The sequence below is a fragment of the Acinonyx jubatus genome, chromosome E4, assembly GCF_027475565.1.
Source record: "Acinonyx jubatus isolate Ajub_Pintada_27869175 chromosome E4, VMU_Ajub_asm_v1.0, whole genome shotgun sequence".
Classification (NCBI taxonomy): domain Eukaryota; kingdom Metazoa; phylum Chordata; class Mammalia; order Carnivora; family Felidae; genus Acinonyx; species Acinonyx jubatus.
Genome location: NC_069395.1, coordinates 47,774,846 through 47,793,009, shown reverse-complemented (window position 1 = coordinate 47,793,009; position 18,164 = coordinate 47,774,846). Strand labels below are relative to the sequence as shown.

General features: G+C 38.6%; 1 protein-coding gene and 1 pseudogene across 4 annotated transcripts in view; both read right to left on the bottom strand.

The window, feature by feature from the left end:
• ABL2 (ABL proto-oncogene 2, non-receptor tyrosine kinase) overlaps nucleotides 1-18,164 on the bottom strand; it is a 111,819-nt gene that overhangs the window by 60,986 nt on the left and 32,669 nt on the right. The window lies entirely within an intron of this gene.
• LOC128313044 (40S ribosomal protein S2-like) lies at nucleotides 7,499-17,892 on the bottom strand (annotated as a pseudogene).

Genomic DNA, 18,164 nt, shown 5'->3' with positions numbered 1-18,164 from the left:
ATCTGACTCTTGATTTTGGCTCAGATCGTGATCCCAGGCTTGTGGGATCGAGCCCCCCATCAGACTCAGCACTGAGCATGGAGCCTGTTTGGGATTCTCTCACTCCCTCCCTTTACCCCTCTCCCATGCACGTGCTCACTCGCATGCTCTCTCTCTCTCTCTGAAACGTAAGTAACTAATAAGTAATAAATAATGATGTTTTATTTTAAAATGTCGCTATTTATAAAATACAAAAAATTATATAATTTGCAATTATTTAAACTTATGATGAAACTGGTTTCTGATATGACCCAAAACACGTGCAAGAGAGCAGCTACTTTCTTTCTCTTGGTGTATAGTTCTATGAATCTTAATACATGTACAAATTCATGTAATCAACACCTGTTTCTATAAGATACAGAACACACACACAAGATACAGAACAATCATCCCCCTCATGCTATCCCTTCATGGCCACATCCTCTTCTCACCTAGATCTTTCATAAGTCCTTTGAGGAAATATGTGAACACCAAAGTTTGAAGAAAACCACTATGACACTAACTAGCATGACTTACTACCCCAGTTATGGAGGCTTCAAATTTTTAGCCAAATTCAAGTTCATTTAGTAATACTAATAATGCGCAAAATATCCAATAAACAATAGTAAAATCTACTCTGTGGGCCAAATAATATATTCAAGTCAATCAATCTTGAGCTGGTTAATAAACTCCTTGACTCATAGTTTACTGCAATCAAGACTTAAGTTTCTCCACAACACTCATAGAGGATGATATAGACTAAGTTCATTTCACACTGTTAGGAAGTACAACACGTACTTAATTATGCTACACCTTACCTACAATGAAAGAGAAATAAAATTCGGGAAGGAACTCTGTGAAACTTCAAAGAATGAGTTTTTATGTTCATGTTTTCATGTGCCCAGACCAGTCCTGCATAATTTATTCTCTCATTTCTAAAAAAGGAACAATAAAATCATCAGCCTAAGTACCACTGGTCACAAATGCCCCTTATTGATTGCTATGTTATTTCCCCAAGAAAAAAATCCCAACAGAAACCACAAATACTTTTCTCCTCACTAAAACTGATCACAGAGTTAAAACTCAAAAGATTTCATGGCAAAGTGAAAAACAAATTAATTCAACTTAAAAATAATAATAGGTAATCTGCATTTTCAAATAGATGAGAATTAAAAGCTGGTATATGCTACACTTCAAGACAAGGTTAACTCCTTAACCAGGTCTTATCCTAGAGAAGATGGTGAAGCAGGCCTTGACAGGCAGGTACCCTCCTTTCCCGACCTGTCTTCCCAGCTGCCAAGGACTTTAACCCCTCACGATGTAACTACTCTGTGTGCACATATACATGAATGCACATATAGACTGTCCCAAATCAGTCTTTTTCTATCTAAAGAGCTGAAGTTATTTTATCTTTGATTGGAAGGTAGTAATAGGAGGAAGAGACTAGATTCCACTTATTTTAATAAATAAAGAGCTAAAGGTGTTTACTCCTCTAAGCAAGGTCTGCCAAACAACTGTGCTCTAGAGCCTTAGAATTTAAAGATAATCTATGAAATTTAAAGATAACCTGATAAATAACATTTACAAAGAATAATGGCACTGAATCCCACCCTGCCCAAAAGCTACATAGTAATATTTATGTTTTAACAGGTTACACAGTTAAAAATAAGAGAAATTTCCCCAAAGAATTTTAAGCGTTAACAAGGAGGCAGAAAAACACTGCTGGTTTTCTTCCAATCATGTCATAAAGCGTATTCTTTTCTGATTAGACAGACGTACAGGCTAGCTGTTTTATTTTCTTTTTATGTTTCTTTATTTTTGAGAAAGAGAGAGAGAGCACAAGTGGGGGAGTGGCAGAGAGAGAGAGAGGGAGACACAAAATTCGAAGGAGGCTCCCGGTTCTGAGCTGTCAGGACAGAGTCTGAAACAGGGCTCAAACTCACGAACAACTGAGATCATGACCTGGGTTGAAGTCGGACGTTTAACCAATTGAGCCACCCAGGTGCCCTGCTAACTCTGTTTTAACTCTAGCCATATAGCAAACAAATCTCCATTGAAGATACTAAATTGACAGGGTAGACAAATGTCTACCCAGAATATCATGAGGAAATTTGTAGTGTAAAATATGCATATAGCAAGCCCCATTTGGACATTTAGAAACTATTAAAAATCATAAATTATAAAGAAAAGTTTAAGAAAAATTTCCATGTGCATCCTTCCAAAACCATTAGGAAATACTTTGAAAGCATGTTCTAGGAAACAGCTGATATAATTAGAGTAACAAATTTTAAAGCTACAAAAGGCTTTAATGGCTTTTTAGAAATAATAACCCTTTCCTTTGCGCAAAACAAAGAATGAAGGTAAAGAACCCACAGATCAGAGATCTGAGATACATATCAGTTCTATTAGACAGTTTATCATTAAATAATTATATCGATTATTAAATATATCATTGTAACAAATAGGTCTTACCTGGATATCAATCCAAATAACTGACAAAGAATGACATTTGAACACTAAGTGAATGTGACTACATAAAAGCAAAACAAATAAATGTTTTTTTTTTTTTAAGTATAAACTACAATGACACTCTCAGAAAAAACCCTGAAGCATACTGTTACCTATGAGAAAAAAAAGCGTACTGGCAAACATGCATTTTTATTACAGTTTCCCCTTATTGTGTGTATGTATGTGCATCTCAAATTTTATGTGAAGGAAAAAAAAAATTCACATTCTGTACAGACTGACCTATGTATATGCCGTAAAAACAGTCGCAGAGCCTCCCTTTACCCCTAACGGTTTCTCTTCCTTTCTTTCCCTCTGACTTTCCCTCTCCCTCCCTGCATGCCCTGGCAACACAGGATTCCCTCCCCTTCTCCTACCTCCTCACCTTGGATCAGGAAAAAGTTTACCCTATCGCTATACTTACAGACAGATGAGATGCAAAGCCTTTCCAATACTATAGTTCCTCTTTGATACCGTCCCCGGAAATTTCCACATCCGTATGTACACTTGAAAACTGGTCTGAAATACTTTCATATATGAATATCATTTCATTCAGTCCACAGTGCAGTCTTAAAACCTTCTCTAACTTCATACCCTTCAACTTGTCTACCAGTTCTAAGCAAAAAGGAGAAAGAAGGCTTAGAACCTTCTTAGATTATCCCTGTCATGTTAGTGCCTGAACCTTTTGTTACTCCCTGTGAACTTTCTAGAGCATTTTTTATCTCAGGAAGATGAAAAAAGATAGGAGATGGATTTGTATTGGTTTGTTTTGGGCACAGACTGGCAAAGTTGAAAGCCTACGTGGCCACAGCAGCAAGAAAATGAAGGATGTCAAAGCCAGAGAGAGAAAATAAAGAGGGACAGGATGTGAGTCCAGGCTGCAAGGTGTTCACCTAGCTTCTTGACCCTATTCCCTGGACGCCCCCTGAATTGGCCTCCTGTGCCCTGTCCTACTCAGAAGAAGAAAAGCCATCAGCAGTCACTTGAAGCTGGTAGAAACCAGACTTCCAGTGCTAAGACTGTTTCACAATAGCAGAAACTTAATAAATATTTGGTGGCGTATTTAGAATATTAACACAGACAAGTGTGAAGCTACCTAAAAGAAATGAATTAGCTATTTGAGGAGTGGGCTAGAATGGCAGGAACTATTCTCCTTAAATGGATGTCCTAAAGGAATAAACAACTAACTCTTAATTTTAGTCTCCTAGCAGACAGATATGCTAGGAAGTTTTACTACTGTCTGGCATGCCACGGTCTTGTAAGTCCAGTAAGTGGGAATGTGAGCTCATGCCCCAGGCAGTAACAAATACACGCTGACGAAAGGGAATGATGAAGTAAATTAATAAAGGAGATCCCAGGCTACACAAACTCCTACCACAGTCTCTACAATCAAAAGAAGTTATAACAAATTAATCAAGATCAATAATCACTCCTTTTTAATTATATGCATAAGAGTTTTTTAAAATCCTGAGAGTATTCCACTTGGGAGATGAGGGCAAGTATCTGGGAGAGTGAAGTACTATTTAAAAAAACAGAAGTAATAAGGCTGTTATTAACAGCAGCCAATTTTTTTAAATTTTTTTTTCAACGTTTATTTATTTTTGGGACAGAGAGAGACAGAGCATGAACGGGGGAGGGGCAGAGAGAGAGGGAGACACAGAATCGGAAACAGGCTCCAGGCTCTGAGCCATCAGCCCAGAGCCTGACGCGGGGCTCGAACTCACGGACCGCGAGATCGTGACCTGGCTGAAGTCGGACGCTTAACCGACTACGCCACCCAGGCGCCCCAACAGCAGCCAATTTTAATTTTTACTGTTGTTACATGTTCCTGTCCTAAGAAAAATACAAGCAGGTGAGCATTTTTTAGAAGTAAAACTCTGATTTTGATAAGCCAAGCTTAGGAGTCAGCATGCCAATAGAAAAAATAAGCTTTAATTTCACACCCTAGCCTAGCCCAGGGGAAGAGAGAGACTAGTAAGGAGATTTCTGTTCCTGACAAGAAAAGGATTAAAAACACTGTAAGAGATTAAAAATCAATCAATCAATCATACAAACAAACAAAGAAAAACACTGTAAGAGGAATGAACTCTGGTTGCAAGCCAAGCTGCTACCCTAAGCATCTTGATTATTCCAAAGATGCCCTGAGATCCAACCCAACCCTTCTGGCTTCTGCCAGAGAAGCACAGTTAACAGCCAAATCAAGTTCCAAGAATAGTCATGACATACCATCCCCTTCCAACTACAGTTAACCTCAGGGAGAATGAAGTTCTGGGGCGCCTGGCTGGCTCAGTCAGAAGAGCATGCTGACTTCATCTTGGGGTCGTGAGTTCAAACCCCCTGTTGAGTGCAGAGATTACTTAAGTAAACAAAACTTTAAATTAAAAAAAAAAAAAAAAGGAACAAAGGTCTGATACATGCTATATAACACAGTGAACCTTGAAAACACTGTGCTAGTGGAATAAACTAAACACACTTATGTGAAATATCTAGAATAGGCAAATTCTTAAAGAAGGAAAGTAGATTAGAGGTAACCAGAGACTGAGGAGAGAGGAATGGGGACACATTTTCTGTTTGAGTTGTTTAAAAAGGTTCGCAAGTAGATAGTGGTGATAGCTGCATTACACTGTAAATGTACTTGATGCCACTGAATTGTACACTTAAAAATGATTAAAATGACAGATGTTACATAAATGTTCCAACAATACAAAAATGTTTTAAAAGAGTGATCCCATAAAAACTTATCTGCTGCAGGCAGGTAGGTCTGCCATGGAAAAGTCGGCCTACAACAGGAAAAAAAATTGTTAGAAAGGCCTTAGGGTGCCTGGGTGGCTAAGCTGGTTAAGCGTCTCACTTCAGCTCGGGTCATGATCTCACAGTTTGTAAGTTTGAGCCCCATGTCGGGCTCTGTACTGACAGCTCAGAGCCTGGAGCCTGCTTTGGATTCTATGTCTCCATCTCTCTCTGCCCCTCCCCTGCTCGCTCGTTCTCTCTCTCTCTCTCAAATAAATGTTAAAAAAATGTTTTTTTAATTTAATACAACCAAATAAAATGGGTGACTCAGTTGGTTAAGCGTCCATCTCCTGATCTCAGCTCAGGTCTTGATTTCAGGGTTGTGAGTTCAAGCCCCACGCTGGGCTCCACACTGGGTGTGGGGCCTACTTAAAAAAAAATTTTTTTTTAATTAATTTGGGGTGTCACAGTGTTTATATAATTTTTTTTTAAGTTTATTTATTTATTTTGAGAGAGACAGAGAGAAAGAAAGAGAATCCCAAGCAGGCTCCATGCTGTCAGCACAGAACCCAACATGGGACTCCATCTCACAAACTGTAAGAGGACATGACCTGAACCAAAATCAAGACTTGGATGCTTAACTGACTGAGCCACCCAGTTGCCCCTATATGATAAATCTTTATTGTACTTAGGTTCATGCCCCCCAAAAATCAACCCATGTTTATTTAGTATGCTTACAGTCTCTTTATCTACTGTTTCACCCAAATGAGAGAGTAAACCTTCTGGTAAAATGATTAAGATTCTGGACTCTAAAAAGGAAGAACATTTAAAATAAAGCCTTCTCCTATAAACAAATAATGTGTCACCAACTATGTCATTAATTCTAAGGAATGACACAACTGTTGACATTAAGACTGAGAAAGAAAAGCAACACTGATAAAAGAGTGGAAATTAGGAAACACAAATGCACTAACAATAGTTACATCTTAAGTAACAACAATTTAATAAGTCACCAATTTAAAACGTGCAAACTCAAATGTACTGATCTAGAAGGATAGGCTTATATAATCTTAACTATTTAAAGTGCTCAGATAATTCCTCTGCAGGAAATGAAGTGTGCAATTCTAATTATCCTACCCAACATCCCAATCCTATAATAAGCATTATGCTAATTATGATGTATGATATACACTTGTTAAAACACTGATTAAAAAAATAAATAAAATACTGATTATTTCACAAGTTAAGCGTCCATGTAATTTTCACTGGGGAAGGCTAAGAAATGAAATTAAAAGGTCAGGAATATTGAATATATAACATTATATAATGTAAACATCAGAAAACAAAAGCAACAGCTAACTTAAAGGCTTTTAGTAACAAAAAATGAAGAACATGAATATGAAACTCTATGAAGAATAGAAGAGTTACAGGGTACTAAGGTAAATAACACATGGTCCCTGGCCCTCAAGCATCTCACATGCTAACGAGAGAAATCAAGAAGTCAATCAGCTATCATATACAGTGATGTGGCCTGAATGTTTTGACATCACAGAGCAGGAGTGCTTACTAGTATAGACAAAAGCAGAGGCCTACTGATAGAGGATTCTTGGCCTGAGTCTTAAAGAGGTAGCTGTGGAATAAAAGCATGTAAAAGAGTACAACTTATATACACCGACACACACACACACACACACACACACACACGCTCAGTCGTGCACGCTCTCTCTCTCCAGAAATATTTCTGGACTATCTACTATGTGCCAGGCACAAACCGTATTTAGGGAACTGCATGTGTTTTATTTAGTATGTCTGGAACCTAGAGAACATGTATGAGATTAGGCAGGCACCAGACCATGAAAGCCTTGAATGATGCTCTGCTAATGACTTTAGACCTCACCCTGAAGATGGTAAGAAATGAATGAAAGCTCTTAAGGAAGTCACAAGATCAGAGCTGTATCACTCAAGCCGAAGGCTTTCCTACACATTCTCCCTGAGGAGCTGGCATGAACGCTCTAGAGCAAAAGGAAGAAAGGAACAGATACGACCCACATTTCACAGATACTGTAGGAGGGAGCATCAGCTGCGAAGGTCTACCACTTCTCCACCTCCTGTTCTGTCATGAGACTCCATTCTACTGGGGTAAAAGGTTTCAGTAGAGTAGGAGACAGAAGATTGGTAACAGATAGGAAAGGAAAGTTCTGCTGGCCGAAGGGTGTAAGGGTCATCCGCAGGAAACTACTCCTACTTTATTTTTTTTAATTTATTTTATTTTTTTTTGAGTTACTAAATCAGGTTTCTTTTTTTTATTTTAATTTTTTTATAATTTAACTTTTTTTTAATTTACATCCAAATTAATTAGTATACGGTGAAGCAATGATTTCAGGAGTAGATTCCTTATTCCCCCTTACCCACTTAGCCCATCCCCCCTCCCACAACCCCTCCAGCAACCTTCAGTTTGTTCTCCATATTTATGAGTCTCTTTTGTTTTGTCCCCCTCCATTTTTATATTATTTTTGTTTCCCTTCCCTTATGTTCATCTGTTTTGTCTCTTAAAGTCCTCATATGAGTGAAGTCATAGGATTTTTGTCTCTAATTTCAGTTAGCATAATACCCTCCAGTTCCATCCACATAGTTGCAAAAAACTACTCCTACTTTAAACACAATATTATATGAACAAAATATACCTGAGTATATTAAAGCATTATCTGAGAAGACGAGGAGTTTGATGTTGTGTATATTTTGCCACAATTGAAAACAACTTTAAAAAAAAAAAGAAAGAAAAATTAGGAACAGAAAGCCTGAAAACAACATTAATCTGGGAATGCAAACTGGTGTAGCCACTCTGGAAAACAGTATGGAGGTTCCTCCAAAAATTAAAAATAGAACTACCCTACAACCCAGCAATTGCACTACTAGGTATTTACCCAAGGGATACAGGTGTGCTGTTTTGAAGGGGCACATGCGCCCCAATGATGTGGTATATATATATACAATGGAATGTTACTCGGCAATTAAAAAAAAAAAAAGATATCTTGCCATTGGCAACTACATGGATGGAACTAGAGGGTATTATGCTAAGTGAAATTAGTCAGAAAAAGACAAATATCATATGACTTTATTCATATGAGAAATTTAAGACACAAAACAGATGAACATAATGGAAGTGAAGCAAAAATAATATAAAAACAGGGAGGAGGAGAAAACATAAGAGACTCTTAAATATAGAGAACAGAGTTGATGGAGGGGTTGTGGGTGGGGGGATGGGCTAAATGGGGAAGGGGTATTAAGGAAGACACTTGTTGGGATGAGCACTGGGCGTTATACATAGGGGATGAATCACTGGAATCTACTCCTGAAATCATTGTTGCACTATATGCTAACTTGGATGCAAATTAAAAAATAAATAAATAAATAATCTGAAATTTAGACATCCTATTTTTGTACTCTGGCAAACATTCAAAATGGTAAATATAAGTTCATATTATATTTAATTATAATTCCTTCATTCTTCCTTCACATTTGAAGAACTCTTCAAAGTCTACCACAAACATAAAGCCAAATGTATAAGGACACAAAGAAAAAGCATAATTACTATCTTACTGGGGGAGAGGAGACAATCCTATCCCAAATGGACATTATCCAATAGCCAACGATGCTTTCCTAGAGACTTGCAATGGTGCAAATTGCCACCATAAAGAATGTACATGGATTTGAGCAGACACATTTGACAGCACAGCTGTCTGTCCAGGCATGCTGCTGAAAGAATAGTACATTCCTATTTGTCCTGTCCCCCACCCACCTTCAGTCTCCTTATATACGGGATTTTAAACAAAACTGTCACATTTAAGCCTCTAGTGTGTGTGTTTGTATGTGTGTTTAATAAGGTCAGTTAGATAATAACAGAAGCAATGAACTCCTCAACATCACCCCTATCCCAAAGTCTCCAAAGATTTCTGAAGAGCAAAACAGTTTTGTTCTTGTACATTTCTTAAAAGTCTTGATTTGAGGTTGCTCTTTAGTTTCAAAGAGAGGGTAACAGGTCACTAACTTTCAGAAAATTGATATAGTATGGTATAGGAGTGAATACTGAGAATTAGAATAATAGAGTCTGAGTCCTAGCTTTGTGATCTTGGGGCAACTGTCCAACCTCTCTGAGTTTCAGTTTTTTTCATCCATAAAACATGAATAATGATGCTTACACTATTTACATCACACAGTTGCTGTATGATCAAAGAACTAAATGAACTTCGTGAAGATCAAAGAAATAAATGTAACCCTACCCCAGCCACACACTACAATGCCCCTTTCTCAATAATCTCAATTTTATGCAACCACTTTTGAATATATGTTCTATCCTACTAGCAGCTCCTTCCTTTTCATACATGAACTTCTGCCATCACAGTTGATCCCACCAGAACCTTAAACCTACTAACCTAACAATCTTTTCACTCTCCCTCACCCCTGGAAGTCCTCTCTTCTCTCCTTACCCAGTTTAAGTTCCATGATCCATCATTATGATCACTCGCTCCTCTCTCACTTGTAGATACTCACTTTGCAAAACCACAATCCTGCTTAAATTCAATTCTCTGTCCATTCCCCTATTACTAAAGGAGAGGGCACACAACCAAGCTGACTGCCCCCACTTTTAACTCATGACCTTTAACCTCAAATGAGTCCTGAATTCGGCCTGGCATTCTGTTTCCCAAGCCCATTCACTCTCCCACTTCTCTTAACAATGACACGTTCTCTCCTCTCTTCTCAAACTTCTAACGCCTTCTTCCATGCCCCTTCTCACTCTCAGCTGACGACTTGCTAGAAAATTAAAGCCATCAGAAGAGGATTTCGAGGAATTATCACATCCACCAACAGTATCAGAATCTATGTGCACCTACGTGCTCTGCCTTCCTTCCTGTTATAATAAATGAACTATCTGTTCTTTTCACCATCCAATCCCTTCCCTCGTGCACGAGCTCCAATCCCTACCACCAACTCAATGATATGAGCTCCAGAAATTCTCCTCTTCTCTACCGTATCATCAGCTTCTTTCCTTCCCTTCTCCCCGTCTCTACTACTTCACTTCCTGAGCATATGAAATACATATGAAAATACTAGAACTCCTATCACAAAAACTGTACTAGCAGAAATACTGCCAGGTTGAACTAAAAAGACAGATACAATGCAAAATGAAAACTGCCCTTTGGATCCCCACATCTCTGAGCAGGAAACGGGCTTAAAAAAAAAATGATTCCACTGCAAACATAAGCTTCCTGTATGGAAGACTCAAGAAGATGGCACAAAGGAAGCTAAGAAGGGTTACATAACTTTTACAAGGTCATACAATTAAGTAAGTGGCAAAATTGGGATATTAACTCAGAAAGTCTACATTCTTGTTTTGTTTCGTTTCTTTCCAGGCTTTAATTCACTGATTTTTCTTATATAAAACTATGTGGTGGCCACAGCTGGAGCCTGGGTCATCTGCACGGAGATGCTGGTGTGGGTCCTTACAAGACAATAAATCCCTGATAGGGAGACTTGGTGAACACAGTTTCTTTCCAGAGGTCTGGGGTGAGAGAGCTGCAGGTCTTGGAAATGGCATCACAAGTGGCCTTGGCCAAAAAAGAAAAAAAGAAAAAAAAAAAGCGGGCCTTGGCAAAGTTGCCCAGGGTGGCAGTGCAACCCCTGCCCGAGGTGCAGCAGTCATCCACACCGGCCATCAGCAGCAGCTTCTTGGGCAAAGAGGCTAAGACAATGCCCTTGCCTCTAGGGGCAGGAACGAGGCGCACAAGCACAGAGCTACAGCAGCTAGTCACCCCACATGGGACAGTGTGGGCCTTGCCGATCTTGCTCTCCTGGGAGCCTCGCTGCACTGGTATGATGGAATGCTTAGCCAGGATCACGGCCCCATGGATGGCAGTGGCTACCCCCTTGGAGCACGTTAACATCTGGGCCAACACATTCATTGTAATCTCCGATGACAACAAATGCCTTGAAGCTGGCTCACTGGCCAGCAGGGATCTGCTTTTGCACAGGCATAATCTTCAAAACCTCATCCCGAGGATGTCCCCAGGAAAAAGTCAATGATCTCAGATTCCCTGATGGGCAGGGAGAAGAGATCTCCTCCAGGGACTTTATCTTCATGTCCTTGACTCCTTGTCATTGGCCTTGACTGCAGGAGCCCCATGTGCCCGCCTCTACCCCAGATACCCTGTCCCGACCTTCCAATGCAGAGACCTGGGCTTTAGGGCCCTCCTGCAGCACGAGTGTCATCCACCACTTGTTTTCTTGAAGAGAAAATCTACATTCTTAACCAGTATCTACCATGTGCCAAGCACTTTACACATGGTATCTTGTTTAATCTTTACAACGCTGTGACTTAAGTGCTAGTATTATTCCCAATTTACAAAAGGGGAAACTGATAGATTCAGTGATTTAAAATATATCCACACACACAAAAAATGTTTTCTTCTTTCTTTTGAGAGAGGGGGTGGCAGAGAGAGAGGGAGAGAATCCCAAGCAGGCTCCTCATTGTCAGCACAGAGCCCAACTCAGAGCTCAATCTCACAAACTGTGAGATCATGACCGGAGTCAAAATCAAGAGTGGGACACTTAACCGATTGAGCCTGCCAGGTGCCCCCCAAAATGTATTTTTAAACAACTACACTAAGTTCAGAATTGAGGTAAAACTTACAAAACAAAAAGATACACAGGATATATATTACATTTATAGTTTTTGGGGGTTTGTTTTTTGAGAGAGAGCGCACACACACCAGAGGGGGGGAAAGGGCAGAGAGAATCTTAAGCAGGCTCTATGAGCAGCATGGAGCCCCACTTGGGGCTCGATTTCACAACCCTCAGATCATGACCTGGCTGAAATCAAGAGTCCTGCGCTCAACCAACTGAGCCACCCAGGGGCCACTACAGTCATCTTTTTCTTAAGTATGCTTTTACAAGAAAATTTACTGCATCAAAATTTAGCCATTTTTAACAGCCTCATAACCTCAAAACTTTGGAAACTAAGTAGCTTGTTATGAATTAATAAAATTTGTGTCTACACATCTGTAAAAATTTCACTTGCTAAATAATAATGTCAACAAGATTTTAGGGATAAAGTTATAGAAAATTTAAAAGTTAGTTGTAAAGCCATTTTCTCTATTTAAACTCTTAAGCAAATTAAAATGGTACTAAAAACATCCTTAGCTATATGTTAAAACCAAGTGTCCCAAAGATTTTTATCAGCAAAACCATGATCATCTACTTCCAGTTATTTGTACCTCAAAAAAATATCAATGGAAGTCGTAAAATATTCCATAAATCAGATAGCCTATATAACCAAACTGGAACTTCTTACAAAAATAAGCTTTATTATTTTTTTAATGTTTGTTTTTACTTATTTTGAGAGAGAAAGAAAGAGAGAGAGAGAGAAAACACGCACACGCGTGCAGGGTTGGGGCAGAGAGAAAGGGAGAGAATCTCAAGCAAACTCCTTGCTTTCAGCGCACAGCCCAATATCGGTCTTACCTACCTTGAGATCATGACCTGAGGTGAAATCAAGAGCCTGGGAGCTTAACTGTGCCACCCAGGCAACTGGGTTCTATAAGCTTTTAACAGATAAATTTCCACTTACACTTTGCATACTTCACTTCTAAATAAATTTAACTATGCAAAATATGAATTCAAAACAAAATAAATAAGGAAGCAATAAACACAACCATAAGGCTGGCAATTAAGTTTGAAAAGTTTAGATAACCGGGAAATACAAATCAAAACCACACTCAGATATCACCTCACGCCAGTCAGAGTGGCTAAAATGAACAAAACAGGAGACTACAGATGCTGGAGAGGAGGTGGAGAAACAGGAAACCTTTTGCACGGTTGGTGGGAATGCAAACTGGTGCAGCCTCTCTGGAAAACAGTGTGGAGGTTCCTCCAAAAATTAAAAATAGACCTACCCTATGACCCAGCAATAGCACTGCTAGGAATTTACCCAAGGGATACAGGAGTACTGATGCATAGGGGCACCTGTACCCCAATGCTTATAGCAGCACTCTCAACAATAGCCAAAGTATGGAAAGAGCCTAAATGTCCATCAACTGATGAATGGATAAAGAAATTGTGGTTTAAATACACAATGGAGTACTACATGGCAATGAGAAAGAATGAAATCTGGCCCTTTGTAGCAACGTGGGTGGAACTGGAGAGTGTGATGCTAAGTGAAATAAGCCATACAGAGAAGGACAGATTCCATATGTTTTCACTCCTATGTGGATGCTGAGAAACTTAACAGAAGACCATGGGGGAGGGGAAGAAAAAAAAATGGTTAGAGAGGGAGGGAGCCAAAACATAAGAGACTCCTAAAAACTGAGAACAAACTGAGGGTTTATGGGGGGTAGGAGGGAGGGGTGGGTGGGTGATGAGTACTGAGGAGGGCACCTGTTGGGATGAGCACTGGGTATTGTATGGAAACCAATTTGACAATAAATTTCATAAAAAAACAAAAAAAAAAACAAAAAAAAACCCCACAAACTCTGTGGACCTGAATTTGAACTAAAATAATCAACAGGAACGAATAAACATATTATTTTACCTTAAAAAAAAAATAAGAAAAGAAAAGTTTAGATAACAGGTCGACTTTCACTTAGATGCAGATAATCACAAGGCTGTTACCTTCTCAATATAAGGAGAAGAGCATCTTTATATGAATGTGTAAAGCACTCACTCAAGTTGATTAATCACAAAACAGGAATTCAACAACAAAAAAACTGCTGTCTTTGTAATATATAATTTAAATAATCAAAAAACTACAACAAAAAACAAACCTAAGGCAAAAACACTGGGGAAGAGTACTGAACTGGAAGTCAGAAGACCTAAGTTCTAATCTTTCCTCCATCATAACTGGATAGGAGAATTTACTACTGTGCTCCCACTTCTCCAACCTGTAAAATTAAGGGGCCGGGGAAGAAATCACTCTAAAGTTATTTCAGCTCAAAAGTCTTATGATTCCATGAATCATAACTGAGGCATATCATATTTTGTTTTCATATTTTAGGAACTCTAGACAAGCAGATCAAATTAATAGAAATTAAGAGTAAATTATTGATGCCCTTCTAGTATACAACTACACAATGTGTAAAATTGCTTTAGAACTAATTTTCAGAGTTCTTTTCGAGTACGTTAGTCATTTTAACGCACTCCCTAAACTTGACTGGATCCAGCAATTCCTTATTTAAAAGTTTTCCTAAACTCTCGGTGTGCTAGGCTTTCCTTTCATCTTTCATTTTCTATTCCTCTTCTCCTTCCAACACTATTTATATTTTAGTATGCTTTCACAGTGATCATTTTGCCTATTTCCTACACCTTTACTACGTCTGGTTTTTATGCCTTCCCTATCCATGATTTCATTTTTGATTCGAAGTGCCTCTAATCCAAAAAAAAAAAAAAAAAAAGTGCCTCTATTCACCTAATTAGATATTAAGAGTTCTGAGGTCCTCAAATTTCAGATTTATTTCCTATGATGCAACTCATTTCCACACTATCAGAGACACAGGACATTTGCTAGCAAATTCACACATATTATTCAGTCATTCAAAACTTAAATTTTACATGTTGACATTTTTTTATATTCCATGTGTTTTCACCACTAGCAACCTGCTTGCTTAAAGTCTAAGAATTTTGACTTTTAAATACTTTTTAGAATATTGATACATGCTGGAGAAACCAAACCAGTTTCAAATTCAAAATGTCACCTAGTAAAAGTGGAGAGGAAAAAATAGCACCCAATATTTAATTTGTCAAAACTCTGCCACTCAGTCTTTTTTGGTAGGCCTAAGAAAAAAATTCATTGCATACTATAACTATAAAAGGTATTGAAGTTTCTTTTGGGATCTTACCACATTTCTTTAAGATGCAAGTGATACTTAGGGGATCTATACAAACAAATTTAAATGATTACAGAATTTAACTCTAAGTCCTCAAGTTACCATTTTTTTCTTTTCTTTTCTTTTTTTTAGTTTATTTATTTTGAGAGCGAGGGTACACTCAGGGGAGGGGCAGATGGGGGAGTGAGGGGAGGAGGGAGAGAGGGGGAGAGAGGGAGGGAGGGAGAGAGACAGAATAAATATTAATCTCAAGCAGGCTTCTGTGCTGTCAGCACAGAGCCTGATGCAGGGCTTGAACCCACAAACCATGAGATCATGACCTGAACCCAAGTCAAGAGTGGGACAATTAACCAAATGAGCCACCCAAGTGTCCCCCTAAAGTTATCATTTAAAAATATAAATACTTGAAGTGACTGGCTAAGTAGGAAGAACATGTGACTCAATACCGGGGTCATGAGTTTGAGCCCCAGGTTGGGTATAGAGATTAATTAAAAAAATAAAATCTTAAAAAATTGTAAATATAAGTACTCATTATCAATTCACTTTTTTACTCCTTTCTTCAGTGGTAGAAGTCAAATCCCAGAGAGAAATGATTCTTAACTAGATTTGATAAAAACTCACTGTATCTAGTACAGTGCTACATAGTCTATGGCTATTTTAGACTCATAACTTGTCTCTGCTTTCATCCTTGTCCCCAAGAGTTTATTCTCCACAAAGTCAGACTGAACCTTTTAAATATAACCCCCACAGTCCAAGATTCCCATCCTGCTCAGAATAAAGTCCTAATTCCTTATGATGGTATGCAAGCCTTCCATAAACTGGCCCTCAGCAGTCTCCCTCATCCCCCATGCAACTTTTACCTTCTTTTACCTTCTATATATTATCTCCCAACACTCTCCGACCAGGTCAGTCCTCTCTAGCCAGTCTAACCTCCGCCACTCCAGAAGGATACTTCTGCCTTGAAAATATTCTCCCAAACTTTGTCCTTGATGATCCTGTTCCTAGAATGCTGCTCTGAAAGCCCTAAGTCTCATTTCTTCAGATCATTCAATTCTCTGCTGAAATGTTACCCTACCAGAGGATTTCTCTGACCATTCTATCTAAAACAGCACCTCCCCTATTGGTCTGTCCTAGAAGTCATCACCATTTACAACTACATGGATGGAACTAGAGGATATTATGCTAAGTGAAATTAGTCGGAGAAAAACAAATACCATATGATTTCACTCATATGAGGAATTTAAGACACAAAGCAGATGAACATAAGGGAAGGGAAGCAAAAATAATATAAAACCAGGGTGGGAGACAAAACATAAGAGACTCTTAAACACAGAGAGCAGAGGGTTGTTGGAGGGGTTGTAGGAGGGGGGATGGGCTAAATGGGTGAGGGGCATTAAAGAAGACAGTTGTTGGGATGAGGATTGGGTATATTGGGGATCAATCACTGGAATCTACTCCTGAAATCGTTGTTGCCCTATATGCTAACTTGGATGTAAATTTAAAAATAAACTTATTAATTAAAAAAATAAGTCCTCTCCACATGATGTAGTAAATAAATAAACACTGAGTGCCTGTCTCCACCCACTACAATGTAATCTCCACGAAGGCAGGGAGTTTCATTTGTTCACTAACATATTCCCAGTGCCAACAAAGTGTCTGGTTGGTGCTCATTAACTGCTAAGTAAATGAAAATTCAAAATGTACGACTCTAGAAGCCATGCTGTCAACTTTAATTATTCATAAATACTAAAGAAATCCTTTAGATAATATATGTTAAAAGTGTCATTTAAACCGGGAATATCGTTTGACTCTAAGGAAGAGAAGTGGGTGGCTGAAGGGAGAGAGGTGTAGGGCAATTTAATACATACCTCTTAAATCTTGAGCTATATTAATGCGTTAACACTATATTAATGTGCTAATAACTTCATTAACTGTATTAACGTGCTAACTTAAATCCTGAACTGTACTAATGTGCTTTTTCTTAATTTTAATAAAATTTTAAAATTTAATAGTAATATCACTGCTGGATTTACAAAAATGTTCCAGTCCAATCCTGCATTTTCAAGATATAGAACACTAGTAGCAAAAATATGATATTCTTTATGTGGTTCTGGGATGTTTTAATAGGATTCTTCAGGAATTTCTCAGGGCAGAAGAAGTTATATGTTCCTTCTTTAATGTTCCCATAGTCTTCTATTAAATAGCAATCACCTTGTCACTAGGAAGTTGTTAACTACATTCACTAGTTAGTTCATTCACATAAGATAAAAGAGCCAAACAGTAAGTATGATAATGCCTTTAACTAATTACAGAGTTGTGTGCCAAGCACAAGGTTATCAGAAACTTTGTTACTAACAAATATTCCAGGAGAGGCTCCAGTACATCCAGAACTTAAGGTCCCAGCTCTGGTAATGGGAATGGGTGGGAAGAGCACTGGAAAAGGAAAAGTGGAAGTAGCTTTTCAGTCACTTTCCATTATCCCTTATCATCACAGCCAATCCCCTATTTAGCCAGGAAGTCACTCCCAGTTCTCTGGAAAACAGTGCTCCTCTCAACAGGGCATGAAGGACACATGAAGAAGGTCACTTTCAAAGTGGAAACCCAGGGGCGCCTGGCTAGCTCAGTCCACATAGCATGTGACTCCTATAGATGTCAGGGTCATGAGTTCATGCCCTACGTTGGACACAGAGCTTACTTAAAAAAAGCAGGGAGGGGGGAGCCAGCATGATAGTAATGAATTCCTTCATGAACCAATAATAGACTTAAAGCCAACTTGAGAATTATAAACCCAACTTGAAAAACTAAGCACTGATTTCTGCCAGCTGTAAGGTAACAGACTACTGTACTTCTTAATTTTCAAGTTCAGATAATGCTGCATACTTTTCCAACTCCTATATATTAAAAATATGAGACAAGCTGAATCTGCTGTATGAAATCATTTTAACCATATACACATATTCCCCCATCATTTAAATAATCTCTACTAGTATTAAGATAAAAAAAAAAACACAGGGGTGCCTGGCTGGCTCAGTCAGT